Genomic DNA, 24,487 nt, shown 5'->3' on the forward strand with positions numbered 1-24,487 from the left:
TCCTCGGGCAGCTAAAGCCTTCCCCAAACAGGTCGGCCTGGATTTCTACCCCTCTATTCCGCCATCTCGACCCCTTCAACTTCACCCCTCATCTCCAGGCATGAGCTGCTGGCCACGGGCCCACATGACACTGCTGTTTGTCTGGGAGCAGAGTCCAAGGTCCAAGACCTGCACGAGTGTAAATGCAGACGCTACACCCACAGTGAAACCGCACGATGTTTGCTCCAAGTCCTAGTTAAAATGACCTACAACTGTCAGTAGTGGTGCCAACAGGCACAGAACTATTCACAGCTGTAACCAAAGTCAATTAAAAATAAAGCTTCATAGAAGACGCTATTCATGAACACCTTGTGCTGTCATTTATCATCGCTAAGTTTCGCTGCAAAAATGCAGTTTCCTCCCCCGAAAAAGTAGACAGTCCATCAGCACCTCACTCCCTGAGTAAAGACTGACATTTTGGCTCTGAAACCTATGCAAATTAACTTTCATATATTTGTATAGAAGCTAACATCTGGATTAAAATGGTCTCATACAGACTGATGGTGTAGTTCTTTGAAGCTGTAGACCTTTGCTGTAAGGAACCATTACCATTTGTACCTATTCAACTTTGTGCTGAGTTACTTAATCACTTTAAGCCCTCTGCTGCAATCCACAAAGATTTGCTGTTCATGGAATTGCTGATAGCAAATGCTGTGGCTTTTTTTTTAAAGAGCAAGATAGAAAACAAAATTGCTTGATTCTTTAATTATTTGGCCAACTTCTGCCAGTTAATATCTACTCCTTGCCACAGTTTTAAGCTGCTGAAGCAACACTTGATCTGGACTCCTAATTGCCTTTTTGTGCCCATGACATGAAGCTTTAAGGGTCAGAGGCGATTTCTATCAATCGGCCTCTAGCTCGCTTATGGCTGATTAAACCGTGTCACTTAGAATGTACTGCGAATGTCTGATGAAATTGGAAAAGCATGTGTAGACAAAAATCGCCCTCGGAGGGACTCAGACACTTCCTGCCACTCACGCCATTCCCTGCAGATGCCACAGAGCTGCAAGTCACCCTCCCAGGAGAAATGATTCACCTGGAAGCAGGGCCAAGCACTGCCAGATGTGTAGGAAACTGCGGAGGACCGACACACTAACACTGTCTCAATTGTGTAGAGCATATGCTTTCAGTCAAGGGTGAAAAATGCAGGCACCAGCACATGCCAAAAGTCTTTTAAGCATGGCCCACCAGTCAGCCTGAAGCTTAACACGCCGATCCTTCGAGTCAGCAGATGCGTGTCACCACAATGCAAGTCAAGGCTGGTTAAACTATAAAGGAGCTGAGGGACCTGATCCATCCATTCCATTCTGACAAAAAAACCATAACACTGTCATTCATTACTGAACTGTGCAAAATGTGTTTGCATTCACTGTGTGTTACTCGCTGTACCATTGCTTCGTTCCACGACAAAACAGAACTCGAAAAGTTTAAAGTTAAAATGCGGTCTTTGATTCTCCAGATATATTTAACTGACTTAAAGACATTTCCCTTATCCACTCCCTCCCTCAGAAGCCTCCTTAAATAGTTCCAAGAAAGCTATGAATAATGACCTCATTATAGCCTGATCTAGTCTGTCCAAGGCAAATCTTTGTGTACACACCTGGCTGTTACGACTGTGTAGGAAGGCTATGCACTATGTAGAGTAGGGGTACAAAAGACAAGCTTATAATCAGTCAGCAGTCAAACTGATCAAGGAGCATGACATCAGGTTTCAGACAAGTCTTGCATTTAGAACTTGCTGTAAAAGTGTGTACTTTTCAGTATTTGGCTATTAATACAACCAACCCTACCAAACTGGAGATATAACATTACCAGCGCTCGGGTTTCTGCATATTACAGTTATATGTTACTAATAAGATGGCTTAAGGCAAGCCATTCACTCCGAGCGAAGTCTGTAAATTACAACATCCGTAGCATGGTCAATCTGTACCTCGTGCAGCCCTCAGATTCTGGGACCCCTGTACAGATTTATTTGGCACACTCAAAAAACCCAACTTTTAAAAAATCCCCCATACAAAAACAAACATTTGTGTTTCCTTCAAAATGTAATATTCGTCATGGTTTTTTTTTTAAAGTTTATTCAGTTTTTTAATGTGTTCCAAACAGAAAGGTAAAGTGTTACATGTAGTTTATTTTTGTACAGGGCATATAAAGATTAATGTGACACATCCCAGGAAGTGGATGAATTTTCATGACTTCTGGGTATTTAAAGGCTGTGTTATTTTAATATAAATAAACACTGGCAAAGTAGCCTGGTGCAACAATGGTGTGATTTTATTAAAGGGAACATGAACACCAGTTATTCGGCAACACTGACATGTCGTATAAGGAACTCACACTGTATACAATAAACAGAAATATACAGATCAATTTGGTTACGTCAACAGCAACAACTTGCATTTATATAGCGCCTTTAATGCAGTAAAACGTTCCAAGGCGCTTCACAGGAGCATTATCAAACAAAAGCCACAGAAGGAGATACGTGATCAAAAGTTTGGGCAAGGAGGTAGGTTTTAAGGAGTGTCTTAAAGGCGGAAAGAGAGGGAGAGAGGTGGAGAGGTTTGGGGAGGGAATTCCAGAGCTTTAGGCCCAAGCAGCTGAAGGCACGACCATCAATGCTAGAATATTGAAAATCGGGGATGCGTTAGAGGCCAGAATTAGAGGAGCTCAGAGATCTCGAAGGGTTGTAGGAGGTTATGGAGATGGGAGAGGCGAGGTTACAGAGGGATTTGAAAACAAGGTTGAGAAGACATGCTTCTCACTATAATATTTGTCACGCTCACCCCGCGCCCACTACCCCCCCCCCCCCCCCTGCCCCCCGCCAATGAATGGTGACATGTTAAGGAACTGAAATCTGGATTTAAAAGTGGGCACTTTGTCAGATCTCACTAGTTCATAATAATGGGCAATGTGGTTAAAAGCACATAAACTAAACAAGAGAGGATACTATGCTGTCAGATGTAATGTAGCCAAATTTGCTGATAATACAAAGATAGGTGTGAAAGCAAGTAATGAGGAGGACACAAAGAATCTGCAAAGGGATCTAGACAGGCTAAGTGAGTGGGCAAATATGTGACAGAAGGAGTATAATGTGAGAAAATGTGAGGTTATCCACTTTGGTAGGAACAATTCCAAATTATTTAAATGGGGAGAGATTACAAAAAGTACGGAAGTCCTGCTACAACTGTACAGGGCATTGGTGAGATCACACCTGGAGTACTGCGTACAGTTATGGTCCCGTTATTTAAGGAGGGATATACTTGCATTGGAGGCAGTTCAGAGAAGGTTCACTAGGTTGATTCCTGAGATGAAGGGGTTGTCTTATGAACAAAGGTTGAACAGGTTGAGCCTATACTCATTGGAGTTTAGAAGACTGAATAGTGATCTTATTGAAACGTATAAGATTCTGAGGAGGTTTGACAGGGTAGATGCAGAGAGGATGTTACCCCTCATGGGGGAATCTAGAACTAGGGGGCATAGTTTGAGAATAAGGGGTCGCCCATTTAAAACAGAAATGAGGAGGAATTTCTACTCTCCAGGGGTTGTTAATCTTTGGAGTGCTCTACCCCAGAGAGCTGTGGAGGCTGGGTCATTGAATATATTTAAGATGGAGATAGACAGATTTTTGAATGATAAGGGAGTCATTTGGAGCGGGCAGGGAAGTGGTGTTGAGGCCAAGATCTTATTGAATGGCAGAGCAGGTTCAAGGGGCCAAATGGCCTACTCCTATTTCTTCTGTTCTTATGTTCTTATATGCTATATATCTTAATATCACAAACAGAAAAAAAGGCAGCATAGATTATACGCTCAGTTCAAAATGCTGAAAGGTTGGATTTTTCTGAAATGCAACTGAACCCGCTACAAGTGATTCACATTCTTAAACCTGTCCTCCCATCATCCACCCCAGAGATTTTTTTAAAGTTATCTGAATGTTAAGTCTCCACCCTCCAATAAGTGATTATACAGAAAGAAATCTGGCCCAGCATAATTTGGTGCATAGCTTGCAACAGGCCAATTTGTCCCATGGGTATTAAGAGCAGGGCTCCAAACTACATTATATCACTAAATATTTCCGCACATTTTTTTAATGTGAATTTTTAGCAAAGGCAATTGTGAATTTACAGCAAAACCATGTTGCTTTATAAAGAAATTCCCTTGTTTTTGTCTTGCTGTCCCATGTAAGTTACACAATGCTGTCTGGAGTTATTGTAAACAATGCACAATGCTGTCTGGAGTTATTGTAAACAATGCACAATGCTGTCTGCTGTTACTGTAAACAATGCACAATGCTGTCTGGAGTTATTGTAAACAATGCACAATGCTGTCTGGAGTTATTGTAAACAATGCACAATGCTGTCTGCTGTTACTGTAAACAATGCACAACGCTGTCTGGAGTTATTGTAAACAATGCACAATGCTGTCTGGAGTTATTGTAAACAATGCGCAATGCTGTCTGGAGTTACTGTAAACAACGCACAACACTGTCTGGAGTTACTGTAAACAACGCACAACACTGTCTGGAGTTACTGTAAACAACGCACAACACTGTCTGGAGTTATTGTAACCAATGCACAATGCTGACTGGGGTTATTGTAAACAATGCACAACACTGTCTGGAGTTATTGTAAACAGTGCACAATGCTGTCTGGAGTTATTGTAAACAATGCATAATGCTGTCTGGAGTTATTGTAAACAATGCACAACGCTGTCTGGAGTTATTGTAAACAATGCACAATGCTGACTGGGGTTATTGTAAACAATGCACAACGCTGTCTGCTGTTACTGTAAACAATGCACAACGCTGTCTGGAGTTATTGTAAACAATGCACAATGCTGTCTGGAGTTATTGTAAACAATGCGCAATGCTGTCTGGAGTTACTGTAAACAACGCACAACACTGTCTGGAGTTACTGTAAACAACGCACAACACTGTCTGGAGTTACTGTAAACAACGCACAACACTGTCTGGAGTTATTGTAACCAATGCACAATGCTGACTGGGGTTATTGTAAACAATGCACAACACTGTCTGGAGTTATTGTAAACAGTGCACAATGCTGTCTGGAGTTATTGTAAACAATGCATAATGCTGTCTGGAGTTATTGTAAACAATGCACAACGCTGTCTGGAGTTATTGTAAACAATGCACAATGCTGACTGGGGTTATTGTAAACAATGCACAACGCTGTCTGGAGTTATTGTAAACAATGCACAATGTTGTCTGGAGTTACTGTAAACAATGCACAACGCTGTCTGGAGTTATTGTAAACAATGCACAATGCTGTCTGGAGTTACTGTAAACAATGCACAATGCTGTCTAGAGTTATTGTAAACAATGCACAACGCTGTCTGGAGTTATTGTAAACAATGCACAATGCTGTCTGCTGTTACTGTAAACAATGCACAATGCTGTCTGGAGCTATTGTAAACAATGCACAATGCTGTCTGGAGTTATTGTAAACAATGCACAATGCTGACTGGGGTTATTGTAAACAATGCACAACGCTGTCTGGAGTTATTGTAAATAATGCACAACGCTGTCTGGAGTTATTGTAAACAATGCACAACACTGTCTGGAGTTATTGTAAACAATGCATCATCATCATAGGCAGTCCCTCGGAATCGAGGAAGACTTGTTTCCACTCTAAAAATGAGTCCTTAGGTGGCTGAACAGTCCAATACGAGAACCACAGCCCTGTCATAGGTGGGACAGATATTCGTTGAAGGAAAGGGTGGGTGGGACAGGTTTGCCGCACGCTCTTTCCGCTGCCTGTGCTTGATTTCTGCATGCTCTCGGCGATGAGACTTGAGATGCTCAGCGCCCTCCAGGATGCACTTCCTCCACTTAGGGCGGTCTTTGGCCAGGGACTCCCAGGTGTCAGTGGGGATGTTGCACTTTATCAGAGAGGCTTTGAGGATGTCCTTGTAATGTTTCCTCTGTCCAGCTTTGGCTTATTTGCCATGAAGGAGTTCCGAGTAGAGCACTTGCTTTGGGAGTCTCGTGTCTGGCATGCGAACTATGTGGCCTGCCCAGTGGAGCTGGTCGAGTGTGGTCAGTGTTTCAATGCTGGGGATGTTGGGGATCCCCAGCATTGAAACAATGCACTATTTGGTTCACTCTACATAATATTAAGAAGTGGCTAAGTGCATTAGATGCAGAAGAGACCATGGGCTAGATATTCGCCTTAATTTTCGGAGGTTTTCTCGGCGGTGCAGCTGTTTTTGATGAAAAACCGCCCGGCGACAGTTTCCTCTTTATTTATTTTTTACAGAGTTCCGTCCACATTTTGAAAAGACCGCCAGGAAGCAAACCGCCCTTGTGCACCGCCAAGAAAACCGTCAGGATCTAAGTTTTGCCTCAGCGGGGACCTGTACACACCGCCGAGGAAACCGCCGACGAAAAGCTGCCAGAAACAGGGCGATAGGTGAGTATCCGGCAAAGAGAGGTAAGTTAAAGGTTTTTTTAAAATTATTTTTAAAATTCTAAGACGGCGATTATGTTAAAAAGTGTAATGAGAATGTTTTATAACTATTTATTTGTTCTTTAACTGAAAAAATATTTTTTGAGTTTCCCCCCCTCCCTAGGCCCAACCGCAGCCTCCGACTAAATTTTAGTACTTACCGTCCACTCCGGTAAGAACCGCCCATTTCAGCTAGTTTCGCCTTTAACTGCGAGAATATTGGTACAAGATCCATTTTCTCGCCAGATGGTATTTTTGACCTTAATTATGGAAATTTTCGCCAGAGTTAGTTGCGTTTTTTTCTGGGCGGCAATCGGGTGTTGAGGGGTTTCAGGGAAAGTCGAGCCCCTTGGACCTCAAACAACATCTGGACTGTAGTGCTGAAGACTTGTTCACCAGAGCTATTATAGTGCAACTATGATGTTGTAGCTACTAGACAATGGCCCGGATTTTATGGTAAAAATAAGCTCTCACCGGTATTGAGGAGTAAATCGGACCGCATCCTCCAGTGTCCACACATGTGCAGTTAAACACGGAAATGATGACGTTGCTCTCCTTGTTGCCCTGCTCTTCCAAAAGCTTAGCTCTAACAATATCTCCCCGAGACACTCAACATTCTCATACTTCGAAAACTGTGAATTTGCGGTACTTACACACTAAACATAGCAGAAAAGGTTAGGGCTTGTCCATTCCAGTGTAAGTGAATCTTTAACAGTGTGCTAAGTCTTAATTACTTCCAAACAACTGCTCTGTGATTGAAGATTTACTTTTAAAAGTATGAAATCTCATTCCTTCAGATTTTAATTATTGTTCAGAGATTTTAGAAAAAATTAAATCATTTTTTTAAGAACATAAGAAATAGGAGCAGGAGTAGGCCATTTGGCCCCTTGAGCCTGCTCTGCCATTTAATATCATGGCTGATCTGATCATGGACTCAGTTTCGCTTCCCTGCCTGCTGCCCATAAACTTTCACTTCCTTGTCATTCAAAAATCTGTCTATCTCCGCCTTAAATATATCCAATGACCCAGCCTCCACAGCTCTCTGAGGCAGAGAATTCCACAGGTTACAACCCTCAGAGAGAAGAAAGTCCTCATCATCTCAGTTCTAAATGGACGACCCCTTATTCTGAAACCATGCCCCCTAGTTCTAGATTTCCCCACAAGGGGAAACATCCTCTCTGCATCTACCTTGTCGAACCCCCTCAGTATCTTATATGTTTCAATAAGATCATCTCTCATTTTTCTAAACTCCAATGAGTATAGGCCCAACCTGCTCAACCTTTCTTCATAAGTCAACCCCTTCATGTCAGGAATCAACCTAGTGAACCTTCTCTGAACTGCTTCCAATGCAAGAATATCAAAGCCTCAAAGCCTCCTTGATAAAGTGCAACATCCCCACTGACTCCTGGGAATCTCTGGCCCCAAATTGGAGGAAGAGCATCTGGGAGGACACTGAGCAACTCGAGTCCCATCGCTGAGATCAAGCAGAAACCAAGCATAGACAGCGGAAGGAGTGTGCATCAACCCAGGCTCCCCACCCACCCTTTCCTTCAACCACTTTCTGCCCCACCTGTGACAGAGACTGTAGGTCCTCAGTCACCTTTTGGAGTGGAAGAAAGTCATCCTCGACTCCGATGGACTGCCTATGATGATGATCCCTCCTTAAATAAGGAGACCAAAACTGTATGCAGTACTCTAGATATGGTCTCACCAATACCCTGTACAGTTGAAGCGGGACCTCCCTGCTATTTAAGATCAGGACACTGGTTTGAAACTCAACTTTCTCACCCTCCAACTGAATTCGAAAATCAACCATGCTATGTTCACTCTTTCCTGGAGGATCCTTTACTATGAGTTCATTTATTAATCCTGTCTCATTACACAGTATCATATCTAAGATAGCCTGCTCCCTGGTTGGTTCCACAACATACTGTTCAAGGAAACCATCCCAGATAAAATCTGTGAACTCTTCCTCAAGCACCCTTGGCCAATTTGATTTGTCCAATCAATATGAAGATTAAAATGGCCTATGATTATTGCCATACCTTTCTTGCAAGCTGCCATTTTTTCTTGATTTATTTTCTGTCCAACAGTGTAGCTACTGTTAGGGAACTTATAGACTACTCCCACCGGTGACTTCTTCCCCTTATTCTATCTTATCTCCACCCAACTGATACTGCACCTTGATCTTCTGAGCCAAGATCATTTCTCACTGCTGCACTGATCTCATCCTTTATTAACAGAGCTATCCCACTTCCTTTTCCTTTCTGTCTATCCTTCCAAATTGTCAAATAACCCTAAATTGTTAAATAACTCTGAATATTCAGTTCCCAGCCTCGGTCACCTTGCGACCACGTCTATGTAATGGCTGTCAGATCATACCCATTTATATCTATTTGTGCCGTCAACTCATCCATCTTGTTAAAAATGCTGCAAGCATTCAGATAAAGAGTTTGTAATTTTGTCTTTTTACCATTTTTCCCTGTTTTGACCCCACTTTCTGATGCACTCATTTTTATACATTTTGTCCCTTCCTGTCACACTCTGGTTACCATTTCCTCCATCGCTACCCTGCTCTATTCTCTTTGACTTTTTACATTTCTGCTCACCTGAACCCTCCCCCCAACTATTTAATTTAAAGCCCTCTCTACAGCCCTAATTATTCAATATGTCAGGACCCTGGTCCCAACCTGGTTCAAGTGAAGCCCTTCCCAACATAACAGCTCCCTCTTACCCCAGTTCTGGTGCCAGTGCCCCATGAATTGAAACATATTTCTCCCACACCCGTCTTTGAGCCACGCATTCATCTCTCTGATCTTATTTACCCTATGCAACTTTGCTCGTGGCTCAGGCAGTAATCCAGAAATTATTACCTTTGTGGTTCTGCTTTTTAATTTAGCAACTAAGTTAGTTTGGAGTATCTTAGAAATCGCAATTCTCGGCACTTAGTTTGCTCCAGTTCTAGTGAGTTAGTTTAGGTTTGTTTTAGTTCAGGTATTTTTTTTTCAAAAGGGAAGTGTGTCCAGCCACTTAGGCCTGTTTTGCAAGTTTCGGCAGCGAAAACTTACTCCAAACTAACTTAGAATGGAGTAAGTGTCCACTTTTGTAAGTTCTGAAAAACCTTACCTAGAGTTAAGCTCAGTGCAAGCACAGCCAGAGATGGGGGGTGGGAAGCATTAAACACAAAGGACTAAGGCATTAAACACATCACTTAAAATGGCCTAAAACCTCTTTCGATTATATTTTGCCTTATATCTGCTGAATGAGGACAGTTGTTTCTCATTTTATAAATAAACAAGTGTAGGCTCCTGGCTGAGGCAGACACATCAACACCTAATTATGGCTAATTCGATCCTTTGGAAATCATCATACCCCTTTAGTTCAACCGATTACTTGAATGACTCACCTCGGACTAGATTATCTCTCATTTGTAAAAACGAACTGTTTGGCATTGTGCCTCTGTCAGTACCATGTTATAACCCACCCTAACCCACCACTGTCTCCCACACCCCCAACCCTTCGCTCCGTGTGTCCCTCCGCACTCCTAAACCCCAACACCACTCTTCCCCCCCCGCCCCCAACCCAACCCCTCGCAGCCAGCAGCAGGATCAATCTGTGCGTCTCAGATATTGTAGGGCAATCAGTCGCTGGCTTCCTTGGCCCATGGACACCCATCCCACTGCAGCAGGAGAGATCTCCGAGCCACGACACGCCACACCAGCACACCCCTCGGTCATGGCTAGGTGCGGGAGGCAGGCATGACTGAAGGGGTGAGGGATATGATAATGGATCATGATTCAGTTGTAATGTTAAGTAATACACTTTATTGAAATGTTTGCAATGTACTTTACTTTAGTGCAATAATAAAAGCATCCTTGTCATGATTCAGTTTCAATGTATAATATATTTCATTGAAATTTTTACAATGTACTTTATTTTAGTGCAATAAACTCATTCTTGTATCAAATTTGATATGACTCTTTCCGATCACTTAAAAACTCCAAATACTTATAAAGTTTTAAAGTTAGAAAACTTAGTAAACAATTTCAATTTGTGAACAAGATCACTGAAAAACTTTAAGATAACTTTTAACGCAGTAAATTTAAACAACTTATTAAATGTGAGAACATTTACACTTTAAGATCACTTAAAAACTCTAAGATCACTTATGTACTTGTAAAGTTACAAAACTTAGTGAACAATTTCAATTTGAAAACTGTTACAACAGTGGCATCAACAACTACTGCATCAACACCAGCAGCAAAGAAAGGCTTCACACAGCTCTCATCCACATCTCGGTGCATGTGCACTGCCTCATGGGGGTGGGGGTAGGGGAAGAGAGGGGGTGGGGGGGAAAGAGTGGGGTCCTGCACCCAATCCCACGAGTTCCCCACCAATAAAGCAGACCATTCAGACTACAACAGGACCTGGACAACTTCCAGTGGCAGGCAGTATGTGTCACACAAGTAGCAAGTAATGACCATTTCAACAACAACAAAACAACTTGTATTTATATAGCGCTTTTAAAATAGTAAAATATCCCAGGAACATTATATTTAAAAAAATTGACACTGAGCCACATAAGGCCAGGAGAGGTAGGTTTTAAGGAGCGTCTTAAAGGAGGAAAGAGAGACAGAGAGGTTTAGGGAAGGAATTCCAGAGCTTAGGGCCCAGGCAACTGAAGACACGGCCACCGATGGTGGAGCGACTGAATTCGTGGATGCTCAAAAGAATTGGAGGAGCGCAGAGATCTCAGGGGTTGTGAGGCTGGAGGAGATTTCAGAGAAAGGAAAGGATGAGGCCAAGGAGGGATTTGAAAACAAGGATGAGAATTTCCAACAAGACAAATTCCAACCACCTCCCCCTAACCTTTATAGGCACCATCACCGAGTTCCCCTAAATCAACATGTTGGAGGTCACTGGTAAAAAAAAAAGGATCTTGCATTTATCTATTGCCTTTTACGACCTTGGAACATCCCAAAGTGCTTCACAGCCAGCTGGTTACTCTTTGAAGCGTAGTCACTGCCGTAATGCTGCCAAGGCCCTAAGCTCTGGAATTCCTTCCCTAAACCTCTCCGCCTCTCCACCTCTCTTTCCTCCTTTAAGACGCTCCTTAAAACCTACCTCTCCTGACCTGATATTATGTGGCTCAGTGTCAAATTTTTTAAAATAATGCTCCTGTGAAGCGCCTTGGGATGTTTTACTCTTTTAAAAGCGCTATATAAATACACATAGCAAGCGTGTGCAAACATCAAGGAGATAATCGGTTTTATTAATGTTGATTAAGGAATAAACTTTGGCCACTGAGCCAGAAGCTGAATGGATTGGCCATTTCAACGCAACAGAAGGGCAGAGACTGCTGCTCTGGATCAATTGGCTCACCTCCCGCCCCTCAGGGGTGTGATAGAATATTCACTAGTCACCTTAATGGATCCAGCCACAATTTAAGAAGCTTATCACCATCCAAAATAGAGCAGCTGTCTTGATCTGCGCCCTTGCTACTGGGTTCACAATCTACCCTTCCATCACTAGCCCACCGTGCTCGCAATATGCATTATCTACAGTATAGATTGCAGCAATTCACCCAGGTTACTTCAGTAGCAGTTCCCTCCTCCACGATCTCTGGCATCGAAATGGAGAACAGCATTGGAACAGCATCATCTCCAGGTTCCCCTCCAGGTCATGCATCATCTTGATTTGGAGGCATGTCTCCACTCCTTCACTGCTGGGTTAATATCCTGAAATTCCCTATGCAACACTATTGTGGGAACACAATCACCACAAAGACTAGAGCAATTCAAGAAGACCCACGACCACTGTCTCAGGGCAATTAATGAAGGGCAATAAGTGCAGTCTGGCCAGCGCATCACAAACCAAAGAACACATTTCTAAAAAATTCTAATATCTTCTGTGCCTTGTTTTCTGGGAGGCTTCCTAACTACAAGCATGACTATACTTTGCTCTTTTCTTGTCCAGCTTTTAACACTACGTGATCATATAACAACAATAAAAGAACGTAACAATAGGGAATAATGCAGCAATGATATGCCTCCAAATCATGATGATACGTGACCTGGAGGGGAACCTGGAGATGATGCTGATCCACTGCTGCTTTTGTCCATTTCAGTGCTGGAGATGGTGGAGGAGGCTCTATTGAAGTAACAACAAATGAAAGTCAGTCGTGATTAGCAAACTGATCTTTGGACCAGCATATGCTACAATGTCGTGGATGGTTTGCACAGGTATTCGTCACGTCATTTTATCAGGACACATGCAAATAGCAAAGGCTCAGATTCCTTTCCAGGTTCCACGACGAGGTGCAGCACACACCCTGGTACAAAGTTTTTTTTTAATGGATAAAATGACTCCCAAAAAACCACTAAAAGAAACTTTTGATCCCGCTTCTTTGATGCTAATTTACAAAGCTCAACAGTCATGTTAACTTTCCAAGGCAATCAATGTCATTGGGCAACTTGGCCATTTGGACTTGCACGACAAGCAATAGTTTGCAGGCTTCTGAGCTTACAACTTCTATCTTTCATCACTGTACTCATTTCTTTTTGGGAGGGTGGGGAGCTGCATTCATATTGTACAACCTGGAGACACGCTCCAGATGCATGAACTAATCAGCAGAATGTAAGCACTTTATGACGGACAACATGTTAGAATTAGAGCGCAGGCATTTTGTAATATGGGAAATCCAACCACTCTGAAGAAGAGGGGATATGATGACAAACAATGACTACAGCTGTACGGTTTGGTAGCTTTTCACAACGTCATGTGTGTCGGTCGGTGTACAATCGAGGCAGCTGTTCCATCATGTAAAGATATGCACAGTACAGCAGCTTTTAGAGCCAAATGGTAGCCACAGGCATGCTCAGAGCAGGAAATGTGTTTTTGCTCACACAGACAAAACAAATCACTTCCTAGACTTAGATTTCACTTTATGTGATTAGCACCATTTTAATGAAAAAGAATTGCATTTGAGGGATGTCAATGAGAAGATCTTGTCTAACTCATTCGAATCAACAGTGCTGTGCACCATTTATTAATTTCTGGACAATGTCTGCACTATCTTGGGGACAGTCAGCTGTGAGATGAAGTGTGTGTAAAAGCAATTTTGTGAATTTACTTTTTGCAATAACACGAAGGGGCCGAAATTCCCCTGTTCTGCACCTCCCATTAGTGCCTCCGGGGGCGTTAACAGGGCACAAAATTGTTTTCGGCAGGGGGGCGGGGAAAGTGGGGGGGAGTTGCGGCAGGAGGTGCTACCGGCTCCCGTGAAATTGCCCGGGAGATAGCGGAGGCACGACTATGGTAGCGCCCTGGGATGCTGCATCTAGTGTGCGGAGACCACTTTTCGCTCAGCGAAGGCCCCTTTCTACCCAGCGGGGAGATTAATTGGCCAGCGCCCTGTGATGCCCGTGCCGCCTCGCATCAGCATTTATCAATTACTAACTCTCTGCATTTTCTTTTGCTGTTGCGGTACGGAGTGGCTGTGAAATTCCAGGGTCCGAACAAACCTAGTAAATGTGACCCAGGGACAGTCCGACTGAAGACCTAGAATCCTTTTGCAAAAGCCATCTGTTTTTTAATTGTGCTTTGCAACTGCAAGCTAAGCATTTATAAAAATAGTTTCCAAAAGACAGGGAGAGACAATTGTTATACATCATGTATTAAAAATTTCAGTTTAGAGAGGTTATCATGCACAATGCTACCAGCACGTCAATATTATAAGAGCCTTCAGCTTTTCAAAATATGATTATATTCATATTCTGGGCACTGCATTAAAATACACTTGGAACAGCTCAAGGTAGGAAATTATTATAAAATAAAAAGAAAACAAACAGGGATAATGGTAAAGGGCTGAAGATATAGGGCACCACAAGACTGATACAATATTGAAGTGGAGAAAAAAGGCTATTTCACTCATTAATCCCATTTCTCCCAACAGGCTATGTGCAATTTGCCCAAGCATGGACTCTACAAGACTTAAAATGACAGATTATCCTCTTATTGCTCTTGGGCGGAAGGGGTTGTGTGGGGACACAGAGTGATAGTGCAATATCAGGGCAGAGAGGATCGTCTGCACACACTGGACCCCATTAAGAGCGAGCGATCCTACCTGCCTTGCTTTCCTTTACGTGGTGCGTCCGTATATCTCAGTGCAATAGAGGAAAATCTGCCCTATTGCCACAGGCAGAGCTTTCAGAACAGCGGAGATCTACATAATCTCCCCAAGTTGCTATGCCCAACTATCATCCCCAAGAAAACCAAGTGGAACCCGAGAATATCAATCCCAATGTCACGGTTACGATTCAGGCTTCGCTCCACAATCATTGGTGCTCAAACTGACAAAGCAGCTCCCCAGGATGGCCCATGTGATCCAACCCCTGCAGTCCTCATTTGTGGAGTGAAAGGGTTAGTGTACTGCTGTACAAACAGTGACTTGTTTCTAGAATTACACATAGGAACAGGAGTAGGCCATTTAGTCCCACTAGCCTGTTCCATCATTCAGTGAGATCATGGCTGATCTGTGACCTAACTCCATATACCCACCTTTGTCCCATATCCCTTAATACCTTGGGTTAACAAAAAATCTATCAATTTCAGATTTAAAATGAACAATTGACCTCACAATCAATTACTGTTAGCAGAAGAGAGTTTCAAACTTCTACCATCTTTTGCATGTAGAAGCATTTCCTAACTTCATTCTTGGAAGGTCTGGCTTCACTCCTGAAAGGTCTGGCTCATAGTCTAAGAGCATGCACCCCTGAGTCCTGGAATCCCGAACCAGCAGAAATAGTTTCTATGCACCCTATCAGTTCCCCTTAATATTTTGGAAACTTTGTTCAAATCACCCCTTAACCTCCTAAATTCCAGGAAATACAACCCAAAGCTCCTCGTAATGTAACCCTTGGAGTCTAGCTATCATTCTGGTTATTCTACGCTGTACTCCCTCCAAGGCCAATATATCCTTCCTCAGGTGTAGTGCCCAGAACTGCTCACAGTGCTCCAGGTGTGGTCTAACCAGGGCTCTGTTTAGCTGTAGCATAACTTCTACCCCCTTGTATTCTAGTCCTCGAGATATAAAGGCCAGCATTCCATTAGCCTTTTTGATTATTTTCTGTACCTATCCATGACATTCTAATGATCTATGTACATGGACCCCAAGTCTCTTTAAGAAAGTACAGGATTTCATGCCAGATCATTCTGACAGGTGGAAAAATAGCATGCTGATAAACCTTAAATTTCAGGCCAAACTACAAATTAGATTTACTAGATCACCCATGGCATTGCTCATCCTGAGTCAGAGGAAATGCTGTTTTATCTCATGTAACGTACAATATATTATATGGTCCAGTGGGTTAAAATGATTAATTGAATCAAATTGGATTTTTATTACAGTATTGAGTGTAATATTTTTGGGCTCAAATTCCATGATTATGTACATATTTGTTTGAAAACTAAAAATCACTGGATTAAATTAAAGTGCTTGTTTATTTAATTTTATCTCGTCTTTTTTCTAAAGTCTGTGACACAGAGAAAGATGGTAGGGATGATATTGTGGATTGCACATAGGTAGGAGATGGGTTACAGGGTGTACATGCAACAGTACAGGAAAGTGGGGAGGGCATTTGGGTCACTATGCCCTAGTGCTCGCAGAATGGCCCTGGGATCCGAGTGCTTTAGGAACATAAGAAATAGGAGCAGGAGTAGGCCATTTGACCCCTCGAGCCTGCTCCGCCATTCAATAAGATCATGGCTGATCTGATCTTGGCCTCAACTCCACTTTCCTGCCCGCTCCTCATAATCCTTGATTCCCCTGTTTTCAAAAATCTGTCTATCTTCACCTTAAATATATTCAATAATCCAGCCTCCACAGCTCTCTGGGTTCCAAAGATTCACGACCCTCTGAGAGAAAAAATTCCTCCTCATCTTCTTTTTAAATGGGTGACCCCTTATTCTAAAATGATACCACCTAGTTCTAGATTTCCCATGAGGGGAAACATCCTCTCTGCATCTACCCTGTCAAGCCTCCTCAGAATCTCATATGTTTCAATGAGATCACCTCTCATTCTTCTAAACTCCAATGAGTATAGACCCAAACTGCTCAACCTTTCTTTATGTCACCCCCTTCATCTCAGGAATCAACCTAGTGAACTTTCTCTGAACTGCCTCCAATGCAAGTATATCCCTCCTTAAATAAGGAGACCAAAACTGTACGCAGTACTCCAGGTGTGGTCTCACCAACACCCTGTACAGTTGTAGCAAGACTTCCCTACTTTTATACTTCATCCCCCTTGCAATAAAAGCCAACATTCCATTTGCCTTCCTAATTATTTGCTGTACCTGCATACAAACTTTTTGTGTTTCATGCACAAGGACCCCCAGATCCCTCTGTATCAAAACATTTTGTAGTCTCTCTTCATTTAAAGAATAATTTGCTTTTTTATTCTTCCGACCAAAGTGGATAACCTCACATTTTCCTACATTATACTCCATCTGCCAAATGGAGGGTGATGGTATACGAGAGAACAGACAAGAGGGACTGGTAACTCATTGATATCTGTTGTAGGGTGTAGGGAGCAGCAAAAACCAGCAGGAGGTCAGATATGAGTACTCAGAGTAAGATTGTGGCTGTGAGTCAGAGAATATGCTGGATTTTCTCCAGAGTAAGGTAGCACTGGGCAAGGGGGGTCCCAGGATATCATAGCACTGGGAGATTATAAACCAGCATACAATGTTTAAAAGTATTTTCATGCATTATCACTGGCTGAAGGCAGAACAGGCTAATAGCACAGGATCTTGTAAGGCGAATGGAATGTTAGCCTTCATTGCGAGACGGATGGGGTACAAAAGCAGGGAGGTCCTGCTGCAACTGTATAGGGTATTGGTAAGGCCGCACATGGACTACTGCGTGCAGTTTTGGTCACCTTACTTAAGGAAGGATATACTGGCTTTGGAGGGGGTATAGAGACGATTCACTAGGCTGATTCCGGAGATGAGGGGGTTACCTTATGATGATAGATTGAGTAGACTGGGTCTTTACTCGTTGGAGTTCAGAAGGATGAGGGGTAATCTTATAGAAACATTTAAAATCATGAAAGGGATAGACAAGATAGAGTTGGAGAGGTTGTTTCCACTGGTAGGGGAGGCTAGAACTAGGGGGCTCAGCCTCAAAATACGGGCGAGCCAATTTAAAACCGAGTTGAGAAGGAATTTTTTCTCCCAGAGGGTTGTGAATCTGTGGAATTCTCTGCCCAAGGAAGCAGTTGAGGCTAGCTCATTGAATGTATTCAAGTCACAGATAGATAGATTTTTAACTAATAAGGGAATTAAGGGTTACAGGGACCGGGCGGGTAAGTGGAGCTGAGTCCACGGCCAGATCAGCCATGATCTTATTGAATGACGGAGCAGGCTCGAGGGGCTAGATGGTCTACTCCTGTTCCTAATTCTTATGTTCTTATGTTAAGGCGGAGCTGTCTTATGGCATGGGTCAGGCAAAATGTAGTTCGGGTGGGGGTGGGGGGGAGGGAGGGTAGTTGGTGATAGACAGCCAAATTGGGAGGAGTAATTACCAACATCTGCACCATGCTGCAGGAAGTTTCTCACAATCTACAGGACACCCTGGAGACAGTAGTAGTCCAGGAAATTGCTGCGGCTTCAAGATGCCAGGAAGAGCTTCCAAAATCATTGGTGGCTTCCAGAGTGGCAGCGACCACCATTTGTATAGCTGATTTCAGCAGGACAGTGTCACAAGGCTATGAAGAACTCATTGGGATAATTTTGTCTGTGATGACACTGACCTCTGGCCTCTGAGCCTGTGCCCTGCAATCGTGGACGACAAGGAGTGAGCACAGGTGTCACTGTCTCTCCGGAGAGTGGGGTTAAGCCTGTTTACTTAAGAGGACACCCTCCAATGTCTTCACATGAGGGAGTCTCAGACATGAGCCCAGCACTCCTTGCTACTGCAAGGGAAAGGTTGTCGGAAGCAGGTCCCTCGGGGACAACAGCTACCCTCAGACAGGAGCCGCTTCAGCCTCCACGGCTCCAGGGAATCATCCCAACCACCCACCGCTCAACCTCATCTCACTCGAGGAGCATCTCGTAGGAGCAATCGATTGGGAACTAGAACAGGTAAGCTGCCTGGCACAAAGTGGAAATGACGGGGTGGTAGATAGGAAGAATTGAGTTATTAGGGATGGGCAATAAATATCAGCTTTGCCAGTGATGCCCACATTCCGAGAATGAAAAAAAAACATCAACTTGATCACAGAGTTTTGAGCTGATTTCTGTGAAAGTCTTCAACATTTGGAAGCTGTACGATGGCAGGGGAGTTGGGGTCTTCTGTCCTGTGAAGAAATTTGGCAGGCATTTCAGACAGTGTCGGACTTTCTGAGGGTATGAAGTGACTTTATTTTGGTGCGTCAATTTTTTGACAGCACTGAGCTATCAGTTGTGCTCCCCTTGCTCTGGCAACTGGCTCTTCTGTTCCATTTGCTCTCCATCCTGTACAACTTCCTCGTGCTTTGCAGTTGCAACCCTTTCCTTATGACAATGTTCTGAAGTATGCAACATGTAAGAATGATGCGAGAGACTCTGGCTGGATGGTACTGCAGTGCTTCCTCGACCTTATTCAGGCGCCTCCAACAAGACCTCAGAATATTTCTACTCTATTACATGTCACTTCTTGTGGGTTTCATTGCATTTGTTCTCCTTGTCTGTCTGGGGAAAACTCACTTGAGTCATCAGCCAGGAGTGAAGAGAGATAGCTCTGGTTACTCCAACCACCACCTTAAACATTCACTCCCTCCACCACCGGCGCACCGTGGCTGCAGTGTGCACTATCTACAAGATGCACCGCAGCAACTCACCCAGGCTTCTTCGATAGCACCTCCCAACCCGCGACTTTTTACCACCTAGAAGGACAGGGCAGCAGGCGCGTGGGAACACCACCATCTGCAAGTTCCCCTCCAAGTCACACACCATCCAGAGTTGGAAATATATCGCCGTTCCTTCATTGTCGCTGGGCCAAAATCCTGGAACTCCCTCCCTAACAGCACTGTGGGAGCACCTTCACCACACGGACTGCAGCGGTTCAAGAAAGCAGCTCACCACCACCTTCTCAAGGGCAATTAGGGATGGGCAATAAATGCTGGCCTTGCCGGTGACGCCCACATTCCATGAATGAATAAAAAAAAATTAACCAGCCCAATATATGACTTTGAGTGTCATGTGGGTTGAATGGTAGATTGTCACATGATGAAAGTCATAGCGATTCCCTAGATATCTGGCATTGACCTGTAGGATCAGGTCATTATCACTGCACCTTTCTGTTCATCATCATAGGCAGTCCCTCGAAACAAGGATGAGTTCACAGGTGTTTCAATGAAGGACCTAATATTCCAGGTCCTGAACTACATCCTAAAGGGTAAAAGATGCCTGTACGTGGATTTTTTAATGTGCGGTGACCGTTGCACACCAGCCACCACACGGGCTTGACAGAGCTCGGTCTTGGTCCAGTGGCAAGGGTTAACCAAGATGACTGGAGACCTGCTCTGCTGCACGGACCTAGTGCGCACACATATCACAGTGTGGGCTGGCCCGTGCTGCCCCTGGGCCCCTGATCCCGAACTCACGCCTCTCCTGGGCCCCGATCACATCCCTCCACAGTCTCTCGCTGGTCCTGCTGTGTCTGCCCACGCTCCAATCACCGACCTGGAGCTTGGTGACGTCACTCTTCGCTGCCTTCGCCCTCCTGCACCAGCTCGCACTGCTCCCTGAAGTGACCTCCACGCTGCTCCCGGGCTGCTGCACCGCCACTCCTTTTATCTCACGCAGGTCGGGGCCTCGACGCTGCATAAAGCCCCTATGAAAACCTCAATGTTCGAGTGACATGCGTTCCATGAATTACTCCCTACACATAGAAACATAGAAACATAGAAAATAGGTGCAGGAGTAGGCCATTCGGCCCTTCGAGCCTGCACCACCATTCAATAAGATCATGGCTGATCCTTCCCTCAGTATCCCTGTCCTGCTTTCTCTCCATATCCCTTGATCCCCTTAGCCATAACGGCCATATCTAACTCCCTCTTGAATATATCCAATGAACTGGCATCAACAACTCTCTGCGGCAGGGAATTCCACAGGTTAACAACTCTCTGAGTGAAGAAGTTTCTCCTCATCTCAGTCCTAAATGGCCTACCCCTTATCCGAAGACTGTGTCCCCTGGTTCAGATAGAAACATATGCTATGACACACTGGTTTGTGGTTTATTTCCCGTGGTTATTCAATATAAGTATGGAATAAAATATTTTTAATGCATTATTCTTGTTGATTATAAATTGATTAAAGTGCATCAGACAAGCTAAAGTGAGCTATCGAGGGAGTTATTGCCTGCTTTTGAACCCCATTTTTTTCAATGGGGAAGTGGAAAGACATGCACTGGATGTGATACACATTGTAGAGTCAGTACTGAATACTCCAGAAAGTACTGTTCAAATTTTGGTAAACTAAAAATGACAAATATATAGTACATGGAAATCGTACATCACATCTTGTGCCGATTTGATTTTTTAGATGTCTTGACTTTTAAATTTCCATATCTTATGACAACTACATAGACTTTGATAGCATAAAGGCTGTAAAAAAAAAGCTGGATTCTTTCAGGAAAAGAATGGGCACATGGCTCATACGCCGTGAATCAAGTGAAATAAGTTGCTACAACTTTACTTACAGCAGGTAGGCTGTAACTGTTCACGTAGAGAATAGGTGCGTTTTTTTTTCCGTGGACGGTTTTACAACTCGAGATGCCAGTCTTATTTCTGATGGTAGGTTTGTAATTGGATGTCAATTATGTGGGAAGCCAACCAGCCTATAGAAGTGGATAGCTCCCTCTCTTTTCTTCCCACATCCACTGGTAAGGAAATTAATAGTGCAGCTCTCTTGAAGAGAGCATTATTGGTCTTCTTGCTGCAACGGTGAATTGCTGACTGGCTAATGTGGTCTGGTTATCTAATGTGTCCGGAAGATGCAAACACGTTGAAGGCAATGGTAATTTGCACTTTTACAGCCAAGTGGAAATGGGCTGCTGGTCTTCAGCCAACAACTGACATATTGATCCAGTAAGCTTGGAGGGGAAGTGCTGCCTTCTGAGGCCCAGATGTTCAGAGGAGTTCAAGACCTTCACTTTTACATGTCTTCATCCTCCTCATCATAACATGAAAAGCATGATGGAAATAAAAATAAATGTAGAGCCTTTGAGCACATGTAGACAAACATTTAGATGTGGTGAGCCAGCCATGATTAGCATTTCAAGGAACCTTCATGTCTTTTCCCACGTAAGTTCTTGCCAGCAGCACCAACATTAGCTTTAGCTGCACTCCGAACTTTCTTCATTCTGGTGCTGCGTTCCTTACTCTGTTGCCGGGAAACATTCATCCTCTCCTTGCCAGCCTGGGTTTAAGTTTATTCTTAACATAATCCAAGGAATTGTAGACCATGCCAAATTCTGTTGTTCAGCTGCCACCAGGTTGTGTCCAGATGCCAATAACACTACGTCTGGTATTGTTTTATATATTTTTGCCAACCTTTCCCGAATTTCTGTTTTGGAGACTGTGGCTTTAGCAGGGCAGAGAGCATCAACAATCATTTGCAGCCATTGGGGCAAGCAGTTTGTCATGAACTTTCTCGTCCTGATGGTCACAGGGTCATTCACCTTTGCTGCTACCTCGATCCAAGGGATAAATTCTACACAAAACAGTACTATTTATAATGAAAATAATTTTTCAGGTCTAAGGGGTTATGGGGAGCGGGCAGGGAAGTGGATCTAAGTCCATGATCGGATCAATCATGATCATATTAAATGGCGGAGCAGGCTCGAGGGGCCGTATGGCCTACTCCTGCTCCTATTTCTTATGTTCTTACGTAACCCATTATCTTCCTGACAATATATTGATGGCAAAGCAATGTCTCAATGGCAAGTTATTTCAAGAATGTAATGAAGCTCTTTAGTTCACTCCACCATCGAAACCTGCCAAGATAAGATAATGTTTTCCAGTCTAGCCAAACTACACATTGCTAATGGATTCAAAGGGTTGACTCCCTTTATGACTAAATTTTGGTTTGTAAGAATGTCCTAAATCACACAAGGGCCGGAAATTGGTGGACTTACCATCCGCTGCGCTCGGCGGTCTCCCTGGTTTCTGGACGGTCTCCCCTCCGAGCGAGTTTGGTGGAGGCTCCCGCCGGCGGGGAGAGAAGACCGCTGGCGCGCTCTGGTGTGCAACGCCCAGAAGGGTCCTCCCGCCCGCTGCATTGCCAGTTTGGTCCGGGCAGCCCTCCGCTCCAGCAGGGGGAAAGACCAACGCATGGAGGCAGGTCTGACCTTAACGGTAAATATGAAAAACTGCAAAAAAAGATTGGTGCACTTCTTTTCTTTATTTCATTTTTATAGGAATTTAGCTGGATCGGGTCCCCTGAAAGACTTCTAGTGTTTTTTTTTAAAATATTTTTAAAACGTTTTATTTTAGCAGATCCCGCCTCCCTGGGTCCGACTCTATCCACGGCGGTACTTTGCATTTGCCGCCCAGAATGGGAGCTACTGCTCACTGCTGCCCAGATTCGGCACGTGAGTCCCATTTTTGCCACCGGGCGGTCTTTCCAAGATTTTTTCATGAAACTTCCGCCCAAAGTACCGTCAGGATCTGAGTGGTCCTTTGGAGGAACTTAGCTTTCACCAATTTCGGGCCCACAGTTTCTGAAAAATATTAACTTATTCGTTTGTCTCTTCCCCCACCACCCCCCGCCTCCCCCCTCCCCCCGCCCCCACCATTCCCTGATATTTTGGGGTAGTTTAATGCTATATAGATAACACTAGGCTGAAACTCTAACCTGTGACTTCAAAGCCAGTGAGACAAACTGCTTACACTCTCTATACAAAAGGAGGTCAGGAGAGAGACAAGATAAAAGAGCTGAGGGAAAGTTTCCTCACTTGAAACAGGACAAGATAAGGGTTGGCCTGTGGTAGAAAGCACCAAGATTTGGCATCTGGGATGGATGATGCTGCTTTGATGATCGGAACGTTCTTATGGTGCTAGACAATTGATCTTCTTTGAAAGTGTTTTTGTTTAATTATTTCTGAGGAGCACCAGCGATGTGCAGTGGTGACTATTGTCGCTGAGACTGTAGCTGTGCAGTCGTGACGTAGGAGGGCATTAGTGCCAGCTGAGGGCAAGATTCAGAAGGATAGCAACTAGGTTAGAAAGAAGATCAGAACGCGCAGAAGGATTGCGATTAGGTTAGACAGAGCAAAGATGTGGATGAAATTAGATAGCAAGACATATGTGCAATCGGTAGTAAAACAAGCATGGCGAGAAAGAAAGAGGGAGAAACAGATTAAAGGAAGATAAAGTAAGCAGGAAACAAGAAATAAATGGGCAGAAATAAAAATTAATTTGTAAAATGTTTTTATTGTATTTTCCTATTAATTAGGTGAAGTTTATTATAAAATCATAGAATTTTAAGTCCTAAAAGCAATATATTTGGTTCATCGTACCTGCACCATGTACCCCGCCCTTTATTCACAATGAAATTCTTTTTGTTCTTATATTTGTGGAGTTCCTTTTTAAAAAGCATTATGTATTCCAGTGCTTGCATCGTTTATGATAAGGCATTCCATGTCGAACAACCCTCTGCATTAAAATAGAAAAAAATCTCCAATGCTCCCTGGCACATTTCAAGATTTTGGGGTCGATTTTAACATAGAGTGTGCTTCGTGTCAGCTGTGGCTCAGTGGGTAGCACTCTTGCCTCTGAGTCAGAAGATTGTGGGTTCAAGTCCCATCCCAGGAACTTGAGCACAAAAAGAATCTAAGTTGGCACTGCACTGTATCCCATGGCACTATTTCGAAGAAGAGCATGGGGAGTTATCCCTGATGTCCTGGCCAATATTTATCCCTCAATCAATATAACAAAAAAATAGAT

At 43.6% G+C, this 24,487-nt stretch overlaps 1 pseudogene; it reads right to left on the bottom strand.

Annotated features, from left to right (window-relative positions):
* Positions 1-21,809: 21,809 nt before the first annotated feature.
* Positions 21,810-22,215, bottom strand: LOC139227968 (small ribosomal subunit protein eS24 pseudogene; annotated as a pseudogene).
* Positions 22,216-24,487: the final 2,272 nt, after the last annotated feature.

This window comes from Pristiophorus japonicus, chromosome 17 (genome assembly GCF_044704955.1).
Source record: "Pristiophorus japonicus isolate sPriJap1 chromosome 17, sPriJap1.hap1, whole genome shotgun sequence".
NCBI lineage: Eukaryota > Metazoa > Chordata > Chondrichthyes > Pristiophoridae > Pristiophorus > Pristiophorus japonicus.